The 12827-nt window shown below is 38.9% G+C and overlaps 1 long non-coding RNA gene across 1 annotated transcript in view; it reads right to left on the bottom strand.

The window, feature by feature from the left end:
• Positions 1-8337, bottom strand: part of LOC142142729 (uncharacterized) — a 66975-nt gene extending 58638 nt beyond the window's left edge. The window contains exons 1-2 of the long non-coding RNA XR_012689302.1: positions 8173-8337; positions 7074-7193 (exon numbers count right to left, since the gene is read on the bottom strand). This is a non-coding gene — a long non-coding RNA (uncharacterized LOC142142729). The remainder of the gene's footprint in view (positions 1-7073; positions 7194-8172) is intronic.
• Positions 8338-12827: the final 4490 nt, after the last annotated feature.

Below are 12827 nucleotides of genomic sequence, written 5' to 3'. Positions count from 1 at the left end.
CATGAGTTGTGGGCTCTGAATTCTTCAAGGACAAGATCTCAAGATATGTGTGCTCTTGAATTCGGGTGTAGGTCTACTGTGCTGTACCACACAAGATGCTGCATGATTCATAGAATCCCTATGTTGAATATAAATTCTCAAAAGAATGCACAAGAAAATAAACAAATTACAGAATTAATGTCACAAAGTAATAATAAAGGCATTAATGATAAAACAGCGGAAAAAAAGCGTTTTTCTTTTAAAAAAAATGATCCCATGAAATACATTTATTAGAACGTTGTTAATGTCTACTAAACATACAAATACATTTTACAGATGCTTGTGATTGCAAACTCATGTTACAGGATGAATACGAGACTGTTATCATTACTGATCAGTACTAGCCCCAGAGCTGGGGCAAGAGATAGGGCAGAAAAAAAAAGTTACATTTTACGCTGTAGTGCTTGACAAGGCCGCGGCTGCTGGCCCTCGAGTTTGGCACATCCCTATAGTATGTTGAGTACAGCAACACGATCCTTCCTCACCCACTTTACTCTCCTAAGTCGGAAGCTGGAGTAAGTGCTCCTTGCGCTCACTATCGCATGAACATTGCTTGCGTACACATCCATGTCTCTCTGCGCAGGGTGATTCTGCATATGATAAGCTCAAAAATGACAGACGCGTGCCTTGATTAGGGATGTGCACCGGCGACTTTTGAGGTCTCGTGTTTTGTGTTTTGGATCCGGATTTTCTCGATGTTTTGGGTTCGGATTTGTTTCGCAAAACACCTGCCGAAAGGTTTTGGTTCGGATTTAAGGTTTTGGATTCGGATTTTTTTTGAAAAAAGCATAAAAAGTTAAAAAATCAAGTTTTTGGGCTTATTTTCACTCCTACGCTATTATTGACCTCAATAACATTCAATAACAAGCATTTCCACTAATTTACCGTGTATTCTGAACACCTCACAATATAGTAATTAGTCCAAAATGTTGCAACGAGGTATCTTTCTGGACTGCGTAGTGGAGTGGTCCCCACAATATAATAAGAAAACCATCAACTGGTCTTAATCACACCAAAACATGTACCTGGACTGCGTAGAGGAGTGGGTCACCACAATATAAATTAAAAACCCTGAACTTGTATGATTCGCACCAATAATGTACCTGGACTGCGTAGAGGAGTGGGTCACCACAATATAAATTAAAAACCCTGAACTTGTATGATTCGCACCAATAATGTACCTGGACTGCGTAGAGGAGTGGGTCACCACAATATATATAATAAGAAAACCATCAACTGGTATGAATCGCACCGAATAATGTAACTGGACTGCGTAGAGGAGTGGGTCACCACATTATAAATTAAAAACCCTGAACTTGTATGATTCGCACAAATAATGTACCTGGACTGAGTAGAGGAGTGGGTCACCACAATATAAATTAAAAACCCTGAACTTGTATGATTCGCACCAATAATGTACCTGGACTGCGTAGAGGAGTGGGTCACCACAATATATATAATAAGAAAACCATCAACTGGTATTAATCGCACCGAATAATGTACCTGGACTGCGTAGAGGAGTGGGTCACCACAATATAAATTAAAAACCCTGAACTTGTATGATTCGCACCAATAATGTACCTGGACTGCGTAGAGGAGTGGGTCACCACAATATTATTAAAAAACCCTACACGGGTCTGAATTCCACCCAAAAAGTTTATGGACTGCGTAGTGTAGTGTTCCCCACAATATTATTTAAAAATGTTGCAGCAACAGTCAACGTTGTTTAATATCTGATACACCTCTATCTGGAATGCATAGTGGAGTGGCCCCGGTACCCAATTTGGTACCGGGGCCACAATACCTCCTCCAACCATGGTACAGACCATTTGTCATTGAGATCCCATCAAGTATGTTAAAGACAGACAGGGTCGAAGTGTTATTGGTTGACTTTGTAAACCAAAAAACTGTCCCTGTTGCACAAAGTCGTGCAATGAAGACTGACTTTTTCATTTAAAGGCACCATCTTTCAAGTGTAGTGTTTGTAAGTCATATTATACTTTTGGTAAAATTTGTTTATTTTGTTCCTCTTTATGGTAACTACTAATAGAATTAAAGTATTAAATAGAAGCGGCAGTTCCTCTTTATGGCAATTAGTAATAGAATTAAAGTATTAAACAGAATTAAAGTATTAAATAGAGTGGTATAGAGTGGTAGTGTGGTTTAGAGTGGTCCCCACAATATAATAATAAAACCTCAACTGGTCTGAATTCCACCAAACAAGTATCTGGACTGCGTAGTGGGGTGGCCCCGGTACCCAATTTGATACCGGGGCCACAATACCTCCTCCAAGTTCCAAGTGTAGTGTTTATAACATCTTAACACTACACTAATTCTAGCACGTCAAAACCTCTTGTTTTAAATAATGACAGGGCATTTAACTTTTGATTTAATTTATTGAATTTGTTGGCATTTTCTTTTACTTTTTGAACATGGCAAACGACTGTTGAATGGTCACATAATGCCAAAAAAAAAGTTGCAAGATGGAATTGTCCTTGGGCCCTCCCACCCACCCTTATGTTGTTGAAATAGGACATGCACACTTTAACAAACCAATCATTTCAGCGACAGGGCCTACCAAACAACTTTGGCTGAAATGATTGGTTTGTTTGGGCCCCCACACCAATAAAACAATTCATCTCTCTCTGTACAAACTAAACAGGCTATACTGAGGAAAGATGTCGTCCTCATCCTCAACCTCTGATTCCTCTCCCCCTACAGTGTGTACTTCCTCCACCTTACACAATATCAATTCGTCCCCACTGGACTCCACAACCACAGGTCCCTCTGTACTGTCTGGAGAGCAGTGCTGTACTTCATTGAGGAATTGATTATTCATTTTTATAAACATCATTTTTTCAACGTTGTGAGGAAGCAACCTCCTTCGCCGCTCACTGACCAGGTTCCCCGCTGCACTAAAAACTCTTTCCGAGTACACACTGGAGGGGGGACAACTCAGTTAAAACATAGAGCCAGTTTGTACAGGGGCTTCCAAACTGCCTTTTGGAGTTCTACCACGTCACTACCTCTAGTTAATTTAGATTGCAAGGCTTGTAAATATAAATACTTTGAAGATAAAAAAAGCAGGCTGCACAGACTGTGGAGCTAGCAAGTTAAATTAAATGGACCACGTTACTTTGGTGGCTATCTATGCCCCCCCCTACCCCGCCCTACACTTGTAGTTGAATATAAATAAAGCAGCCTGCATAGACTGTAGAACTAGAAATTCAAATATACAAAGAAATGGACAAAGGCAGTTTGGTATCTGTCTGCATCAGATCCCCTCTCCACTAGGAGTAAAACAGAAAAATTTTCAGCCGTTACATAATCTAGAATATAAATAGAAATTGAGAAAGGCAATTTGGTATCTGTCTGCATCATAATCATCAACATCCTCCTCAGCGCCAGCTACATCAATATCCTCCTTCCGGTGTACAACATTCACACCTTCATTAGCCAAATCTGTAACTGGACTGTGGGTGATCCTTCCAGCATATGCAGAGGGCGTGCTGCAAATGCTGGATGGAGTCACCTCTTCCCGTACAGTGATGGGAAGGTCAGGGTTCACAATCAACAACACCCTTGGACTCGCCTTGGGGATTTGTGATGTCATCTGTTTAGAAGGCAGAGTTCTTTGCTGTTTTGTTGTTGTTGCTGACAGCCTAACTCTCTTAAATTTTTTGTAGGGGGGAGGGGAGGAGGGCTTAAATCCTTGGGTGAAGCTGGACCACTAGTCCTGAACACAGGCCAGGGCCTAAGCCGTCCCTTGCCAGTACGTGTCGTAAATGGCACATTGCCAACTTTACGTTTCTCCTCAGGTGATTTTAAGTTTCTCTTTTTGCTATTTTTTGAGAACTTGGGCTTTTTGGATTTTACATGCCCTGTACTAGGAGATTGGGCATCAGGCTTGCCAGACGACGTTGATGGCATTTCATCGTCTATGTCATGACTAGTGGCAGCAGCTTCAGCATTAGGAGGAAGTGGGTCTTGATCTTCCCCTACTTTATCCTCCAAATTTTGGTTTTCCATTATATGTAGCACAAGAGAGCGTACCCCTAAGCCACACACACTCGGCAAAGCCTTTAAAAATTATATGCGGCACAGGAGAGTAGCACTGGACTTATACTGCTGAATCAGTGAACTTTGTAATAGCAGTACCACTGGACTTATACTGCTGAATCAGTGAACTTTGTAATAGCAGTACCACTGGACTTATACACTGCTGAATCAGTGAACTTTGTAATAGCAGTACCACTGGACTTATACACTGCTGAATCAGTGAACTTTGTAATAGCAGTACCACTGGACTTTTACTGCTGAGTGTGTGAACTTGGTAATATTGCAGTACCAATGGGCTTATATACTGCTGGATTGGTTTTGCAAATTTGGTTATAATTATTATTTTTTTAAATTTTTTATTTTAATTTTTTTTATAACTTTTTTTTTATTGTTTAAACACTTGGGAATAATGGGGAAATAACTATGCCCTTAGAAGCACAGAGCACAGGACACAGCACCACTGGACTGAACAGGACACAGCACAGGACCCAGCAGCACTGCTGAACTCAGCAGGCAGAGCACAGGACACAGCACCACTGGACTGAACAGGACACGGCACAGGACCCAGCAGCACTACGGAACTCAGCAGGACAGAGCACAGGACACAGCACCACTTGACTGATACTGCAGAATGTGTGAACTTTGTAATATTGCAGAACCACTGGACTTTTACTGCTGAATGTGTGAACTTGGTAATATTGCAGTACCAATGGGCTTATACTGCAGGATTGGTTGTGCAAATTTTGTTGTAATTAAAAAAAAAATTAATTAGTTTTTTGTATTTTTTTTAAATAAGTTTTTTTTATTTTTTTAAACACTTGGGAATATTGGGGAAATAACTATGCCCTTAGAAGCACAGAGCACAGGACACAGCACCACTGGACTGAACACGACACAGCACAGGACCCAGCAGCACCACTGACCTCAGAAGGACAGACAGAGCACAGGACACAGCACCACTGGACTGAGCACAGCACAGCACAGAACTTAACTGAACAGCACAAAACTTAACTGAACAGCACGAGATATAGAAGGACAGAGAACCACCTAACACACCCTCCCTCTACCCTGATCAATGCCCGAGTGAAGATGGCGGCGACTAGCGGGGAATTTATTGGATCTGAGTATCGCGAGATCCGACAACGGGATTATGAGTCAGAGCCTCAGTTTCAGATTTGAATTTGGCGCCAATACCCGGATCTGTCTCGGATCCGACTCGGATCGGCAACGTTCGGGTAGGCTCGGATTTCATAAATCCGAGTGCGCTCATCTCTAGCCTTGATGAATCAGGCCCAATATGTTTTATTATAGTAGTAGCTAATTCTAATTGCTGCTTGAAGAGACAGTATGCTACAGGAATCCCCTTAAATTGCGTACCGTGGATGCCCATCTTTCCCTTCACAAAACACCTTTATCAACTTAAAATAGCTTATCTAAAATAAAGACACAGAGACATTGTAAAGTGGTTAAATAGGTCACAGTTTATTCATTAAATGTGGTGGGGGAGGAAGAGCACTGCAGGACAGCTGACCAGACTGATGACCCGAACAAAGTTAAAAATGGCGAGACCGCAGTGCATCCACTTACCACAGGAAACAAATCCCTAATTGCTTGGCCGGCACTAAACCTAGCATCAGAGTGACTGCACCCCCTCTAAACTCACAATGCTGTACCCTCACTGAGCCAGACAAGGGATCCTCCTCACTGAAGGACCAAGAGTTACCATTGCCTTCGAAGGGGGCAGTGACCTGCGGACAATAAGCAATAGTGTCGTATGTATCAGTCGCTGATCACCTTCCTACCTTCCTACCAATTGTGCCTGCTCTGTGACGATGAAAAAAATGGGTTAAAACAAGCAGTTTAATCCCTAAACTGCCACAAAGGTGCAGGTGGGCGGGTCTTGAATAGAAGAATGAGGCAACCAGGAAGTGAGAGGACCTATATAGAAATCCAGGACACTCCCATAAGACAGTCATTGGTTGGCCTTAAGCTGGATGTTAACCCATGCAGGTAAGTATTCATCATCATCATCATCATTTATTTATATAGCGCCACTGATTCCGCAGCGCTGTACAGAGAACTCATTCACATCAGTCCCTGCCCCATTGGAGCTTACAGTCTAAATTCCCTAACATATAAACACAAACAGAGAGGGAGAGACTAGGGTCAATTTTGATAGCAGCCAATTAACCTACCAGTATGTTTTTGGAATGTGGGAGGAAACCGGAGCACCCGGAGGAAACCCACACAATCACGGGGAGAACATATAAACTCCACACAGATAAGGCCATGTATTATATTACAGAGGCATACACTTCTGCTGCTTAAGTGCTATCGCCTATAGTTACAAACAGGGATTTCAAACCTAGGGACTTTTGTTTAATTGGAAATATAATATGGCATTTAACCAGAAGCATGGGAAATTTTCTAACTTTGTCATTATTCCCAAGGATCTAATTGGATATATTGTTATAACTCCAACCAATCACTAAAGAGAAAGATCTCTGTCTATGGATTGGTTACAATTTAATACTAGTATTATTTCTAATAGATTTGGTGGGGACTTAAAAAAGTATCTGGCCATTTGGAGGTTGGTGCAAATAGTACTCAAACAGGGCTTGTTCACATGTGTTAGATTGCACCACATTTTTCGGTGGTAATCATATGTTAAATACTCCTTCTTCAGTTTTACTGCCTACTTGTTATTTAAGAATGGTTAGTTCCAAAAAGCACAGTGATAAAACAATATACAGTATAATTATAATACTGAATAAAAAATTGTTACATAGATAGCACAGATCACACAATTCATAGCTCTCAGCATTTACAATTTTAAAATAAGAACACTTTAAGTCATTTCCATATATGTCAATATAATAAAATGCAAAAAAACAACAATCCTTGTGTAACACCCCTTATTCCTGTTAGGGTGTATATATCAATTTGTGTGTGCGGTCTGCAAATTAATTCAGTACCTTGTATTCCAGATTGCGCAGTGCCCCCACCTTGGTCTGATTACAGAAGGGTCTTCTTTGGGTAGTGTCCTGGTTGTAGCAGCACCAGAGGGAGACCAAGGAACCCTCCGTCCCCCTTCACTGGACCAAAGGCACACAAGTGAATAATGTCACACATGAGTTATCTTTAGAAGCCACACTGGCACATTTATTAGTGTGGTATAAGCTTCTAAAGGGATTTTCCAATATTTTAAATAAAAAATATAAATTGTAGTTTAAACAAACAATTGTATATAATCGATAAATAGTACTATATAATGCCTATACCACTATACATATATATTCTCTCTTCTCTATTATTCTACTACTAAGAGGTACCTCTCTGTAAACTCCAATCATCTAGCAAATATAACTAATATCAAACAATTAGCATGAAATAAGTCCAGCAGCATAAATAGACATATGTTTACACTTTGGATTTCATCATCTGTCCCTTAGACATGACTTCAACATCATAGGCTCCTCACACCACAATTTTGTGAATTTCTCTTGTATGTGACTGAGAGGATAGTGAGGTGATCTGCACAGTTTCTTATACATGTAATTCAGTCTCTGCTCCCTAACTAACTGTCCCTGCACAAATCCCTTGTTAATATTATCTCAGGCCAGCAAAAGGGTTCATTTACATTACAATCTTCAGGCCTTCCCACCTAGTCCCTATCTGACTACTGGTATAATACAGAGTCCCGATAAATCAATAAACAGATAATAAGATGTTACTTATCCATATAACAATCAACCTTTTAGTCCAAGATGGCTTTTTCCAGTCAGGACTCCAGTTGTTTTTCTCTTTAAAAAGATCTTTTCCTTCTTCTCACTGTGTCTCTCTCTATAGCTCTCTGGAATATTTTCTTTATTCCAGACTTTTACTTTAAATAACTGACAGGGGTGTACTCCCCTCACCAACAGCTCCTATTTACCAATATCGCTCCTCTGTATACAGGGGTCTAATAGATACAGCTCCCTCCTCTTCTCAGACTTCTAGTACTCTCACAGAGTGTGTCCTGCCTCTCTGCTCCCTCTCTTTTGCTCCCAAGCAATAGTACAGGGGAACACTCACTTCTTAGTCAGCTCTGTGTTTTCTTACTCTCTTCCATACTTCTTCTTCTCTTTCAACTGCTGCATTCCAACTGCCAGTTTTAAAGTCATTCCTCTCCCACCTTAGCCCCTCCCCCTTCCGCAAGCTCTTACTGAATCCTCCGACAGAAGCTCAGTGCAAACCGGGGATTGTAGTTCCTGGTTGACTACTGTTCGCTAATGCGCATGTGCAGACGTCCGTGTCTTCCAGCGCTTCACTTGTACTGCAGAATTTTGTATTATAGACGTTCATTCAGGCCCAGTGTGTTAGAAATGATTAAGTTGTTCCCTTTGAGTGAAGATCACATTTTATGTTCTTGCTAAGGAATAAAAGCTTCCATTTGAAGTTTCACTCTAGCAGTAAAAGCTCATAGACCATAATGACATGTGTTAAAAAGTTTGATATTTAAGTACTTTTCTAGACAGTCTTTAAACCCTTGAATATCTATCTTATCAAGTATATATATTATTTTCAGATCTGATTGCATATTTTTAAAGCAGAATACCTTTGGGTGAAAAAACAGAAAGAGCTCTAACCGCATGTACAAACACTATGATTTAGCACATGCATTTGAGATGTGGCTCACAGGCAGCTGATATGTACTGCATCCCTATGCTTTTGAAAATTTGTCTAGCACACAAGTGGTAAGAAACTTTTCCAATTGATGTGTGTGCTAAATGTAGAAATATGATTACAATAATTGGGTTATTGAAATGTTTGGTAAACCTATTTACAGTATATAATAAAGAGCTGGCAGTGTAGCCACCCCACATTCATCAAGCTCCCAAAAATGAAGCTATGCACTACAATTGCTATGCTTACCCCAACTGTAAGGAAAGTGGCTACATCCATTTGAATATGTTTTCGGTTTAAGTGTACCTAAAACTGTGTGTTCCCATTAAAGTGAGCCTGAAAGAATGAAATGCCATCTCTTCAAAAGTATTTTATGAGGCTCAATCTCCGATACCTCAAAAAATGTAAAAAAACACATTTTCTCTTTGTGTTCTTTCCTGGGAAACAGAAAATGTCCCCTAAATGCACACATATTTCACTCAAATACCTCTGCCCCGCAAAAAAGAATATTATTTTAAATGTAGGTACATAAGTAGTTGCATTAATGAGTCTAGTCTGTAGCCAGTATAGAACAAGATCAATTCTACCATCTCATTGAATCCAAAAGTGACAAATTTTGCACCCCATTGCCTACACTGCCATCTTGTCCTGCAAGCGCTTCCAGATAAAATGGGAGCATTTGCACGTATATAGGCATATGCTGTACTGAAACTGCATTTGCTCTACACTTTTGCATTGATGAGTCTTAGGGGTCTATTCATCAATAGAAGCAAACACCCTATAAAAGCAGATACGCTGCGACAGACATTTTTAAAGTTACTAGGGTCAGAGTTTTGTAATAAATAAAAATCTCTTGCCTATCTGCATGCCCCCAGGTTTCACTAGCCAATCAGATCATGAGAGAGCTCACAGCAGCACATACTATTTTAGGAGAAGTATGTGCTGATCTTGCAGGATGTGGTGATTTATCTACTCATGTTTATGTTAGCAAGAGCAGTGCTGCATGTAACAAGAACAGAGTCATGGTGTTTGGAGGAGAATAGAGGTAGCCACAGACTGAGCATTAAATAGTGCAAGACACATGGATCCCAACAGCACAGAGTAGTGATGTAAAACTTCAGTCAGTCTGATGTAGGACCATTGTGGTGTAAACTAACAGCTCTACATAAAACAACAATCATATTCAAATTTCACTGATAACTGCAAACATGCAAAGGAAATAGTCTCTAATTGCAGAATTACGTTTACTGAATATTAACTAACTCATGTTGTTAAATAGACATACTCCCTTTACGTTAAAAGATATGGTGAATGTAAGTAGTTAGAACAGGTGATTGTGCATTTATTGCAGTTTAACATTTTATTAAGTATTGTTTATTTGGTTTTAAATCAATCTGTTAGAATCACTTCTGCTTCTTTCTACAGTGTCTGCAGTATCTGTATTTGTCTTGTCTCTATGTGATGAAGTTTTCAGAAAGTTCTTAAGCACCCTAGGTCATTAAGCTCCTGTCTTTTACTTCTCTTGGGTGTTCATTAGATGTAGAGACAAGTTCGGTCTTGGATGTTTTTCTATTGATTTGTTTTTAAAGTTTCACCTTAAATCAGAAATTGATGTAACATAATTAAGTCACCTGTACAGTAAGTAAAGAAACAGGGATTTAGGCAAAATGGTAAATAAAGGTTATGCTTCTAAACAGCTGTTGTTTTAAAGTCATGTTGACATTTAGTTATATTATATTTTGACAGCTCAGATAGCAAACAAAGGGGAGGGGGAAACAAATTTGGCAGAGGAAATCAACAATTGGGGTGGGGAAAGAATCTCTTCTATTTTTACCAACGTGGTTAAATATTTATTCAATGTAAAATCAACAGAGCAATACAGGCTATGTACCTTGAAGGGGCCATAACTTTACAAATTGAATTGGTGTCTTTTAAAAAGTAATGATAAAGACCTGCAGTGTGATGAAACACTTAAATATTTTTCTGAGTTCATTGGTTAAACACCTATTTATATAATCTGCAACTGACATAGAGCAAAACTAGGTTCAGAGCAAATTCAGCGCTGAATCATGGCTCTAATGTGCCTGAAAACATCTGGGCCCCCAACTTTTTGCCCACCAATAATAAAAACACTCAAATTTCTCTTGTTTCTGTTTTACAGTGATTTTACATGACCTTTTGGACCCAGGACATACATTTTTCCTCCCAAACTTTTTCAAGAATTTTTATTGCATAGTGTCATCATCATCATCATCACCAGTTATTTATATAGCGCCATTAATTCCGCAGCGCTGTACAGAGAACTCACTCACATTAGTCCCTGCCCCATTAGAGCTTACAGTCTAAGTTGAGAGAGAGAGAGAGAGAGAGAGAGAGAGACTAAGGTCAATTTTATAGCAGCCAATTAACCTATAAGTATGTTTTTGGGGTGTGGGATAAAACCAGAGCACCCGGAGGAAACCCACGCAAACACAAGGAGAGCATACAAATTCCACACAGATAAGGCCATGGTCTGGAATCAAACTCATGACACCAGTGTTGAGGCAGAAGTGCTAACCACTAAGCCACCATGCTGCCCAGTATGAAATTGGCCGTTGATAATAAATTTCCATGAGCCATGAGGGGTAACTAACCCCAACCCCCTTTGTGTTATGTTTCCAAATCCGGATGTTTTCTTATTGCGTTTTTTTGTTTATGAATTGTTCAGTAACCCTGGTATGAATCTCCTCTATAGATGAAGTTCTTTGGCATGGCTGCTGAATGAATGACTGCTTTATGTGTTAAAAACATTGACCACATTCCGATTGCCACAGATCCACTCTGGTGGCAATAGTTCTATTTTTGGAGAATTGATTCAGAATTGGTTCACATGTTAAAATGCTTTTTAAAAAGACATTTTAAGTGTATACAAATTATTTCATATACAACATTAGCTCAGTTTGTGATTGCTTACACTTTTTAATTCTCTTTATTTATAATAGCAGTGTAATCAGCACAACAAATTATTGTAAATTATTATCACATCAGCAGACATAATTGATTGAGTACATAACAGGTAACAAACCATATTTATGTACTGGATCTTTGACATTGTAATAGAATTGGTTGTTTAAAAAAGTTTTTAAAAACAAACTTATCCTAGTCAGAAACTTTTTCCAGGCCTGACCTTCATGAACCAACACACTTGCCAAAAAGCACATATATTTCTAGAAACTAAAAATTTGCCAAACCAACTCTTATCTTTAATTGCACCTGCAGTTCAATGCAGTCAATGATAGTATTTACTGCTCAGCCCGATAAAAATCCCATCCGATTCAAAATAATTTTTTATCAGATTATATAGTATTTTAAATCCTTTTTGGAAGTGAAAGCTGCACTGGGTATTTATTATTTATTTATACTATATTGTATATTATTTAACACAGAGCTTTTAACACAAAATATCACTTAATTACAAGTGTTCATCACTTGTGTTCTTATTTTTTAACTAGTCCGTTATTGTATGTAAAAAGATGTGAGCAAAAGCTCATTAAACAAAGTTGCACAATGGGAAACAATTCGCCTGACCTAGCATCAAACTGTTTACAGAACAGAAATAATGTCTGTTCAGAGTACATTTTGCAATTTATAATGTAGTGCTGTGTATTAATATACTGTATATAAATATTATGGGCCTGATTCATTAATGAAAGTAAAGCAAAAAATTTGTTTTTACCTGGACAAAACCATGTTACAATGAAAGGGGTGCAAATTAGTTTTTTATATTGCTTATAAGATAAATACTGGCTATTTTTTCATGTAGCGCACAAATACTTGATAGCTTTATTTATACACTAAAATTTAAAGTTGATCTAAAACTTGCCCTTCCCCAACTATAAATCTGTCCCCACATTTTAATTTTAGCTCCCCTTCCAATGAACATGTTTTTGCCAGGGAGCAAAGTTACTGCATTTTTTGCTTTACTTTTACTTTTACCTTCCTTAATGAAACAGGCCCTATGTCTCCAGAATTGATTTGTACGGAGGGGCATGGTAAGCCAAAGAGTTCAAAAGTAAAAATACTGT

This window comes from Mixophyes fleayi, chromosome 3 (assembly GCF_038048845.1).
Source record: "Mixophyes fleayi isolate aMixFle1 chromosome 3, aMixFle1.hap1, whole genome shotgun sequence".
NCBI lineage: Eukaryota > Metazoa > Chordata > Amphibia > Anura > Limnodynastidae > Mixophyes > Mixophyes fleayi.
This window is presented reverse-complemented; position numbering and strand designations above follow the sequence as displayed.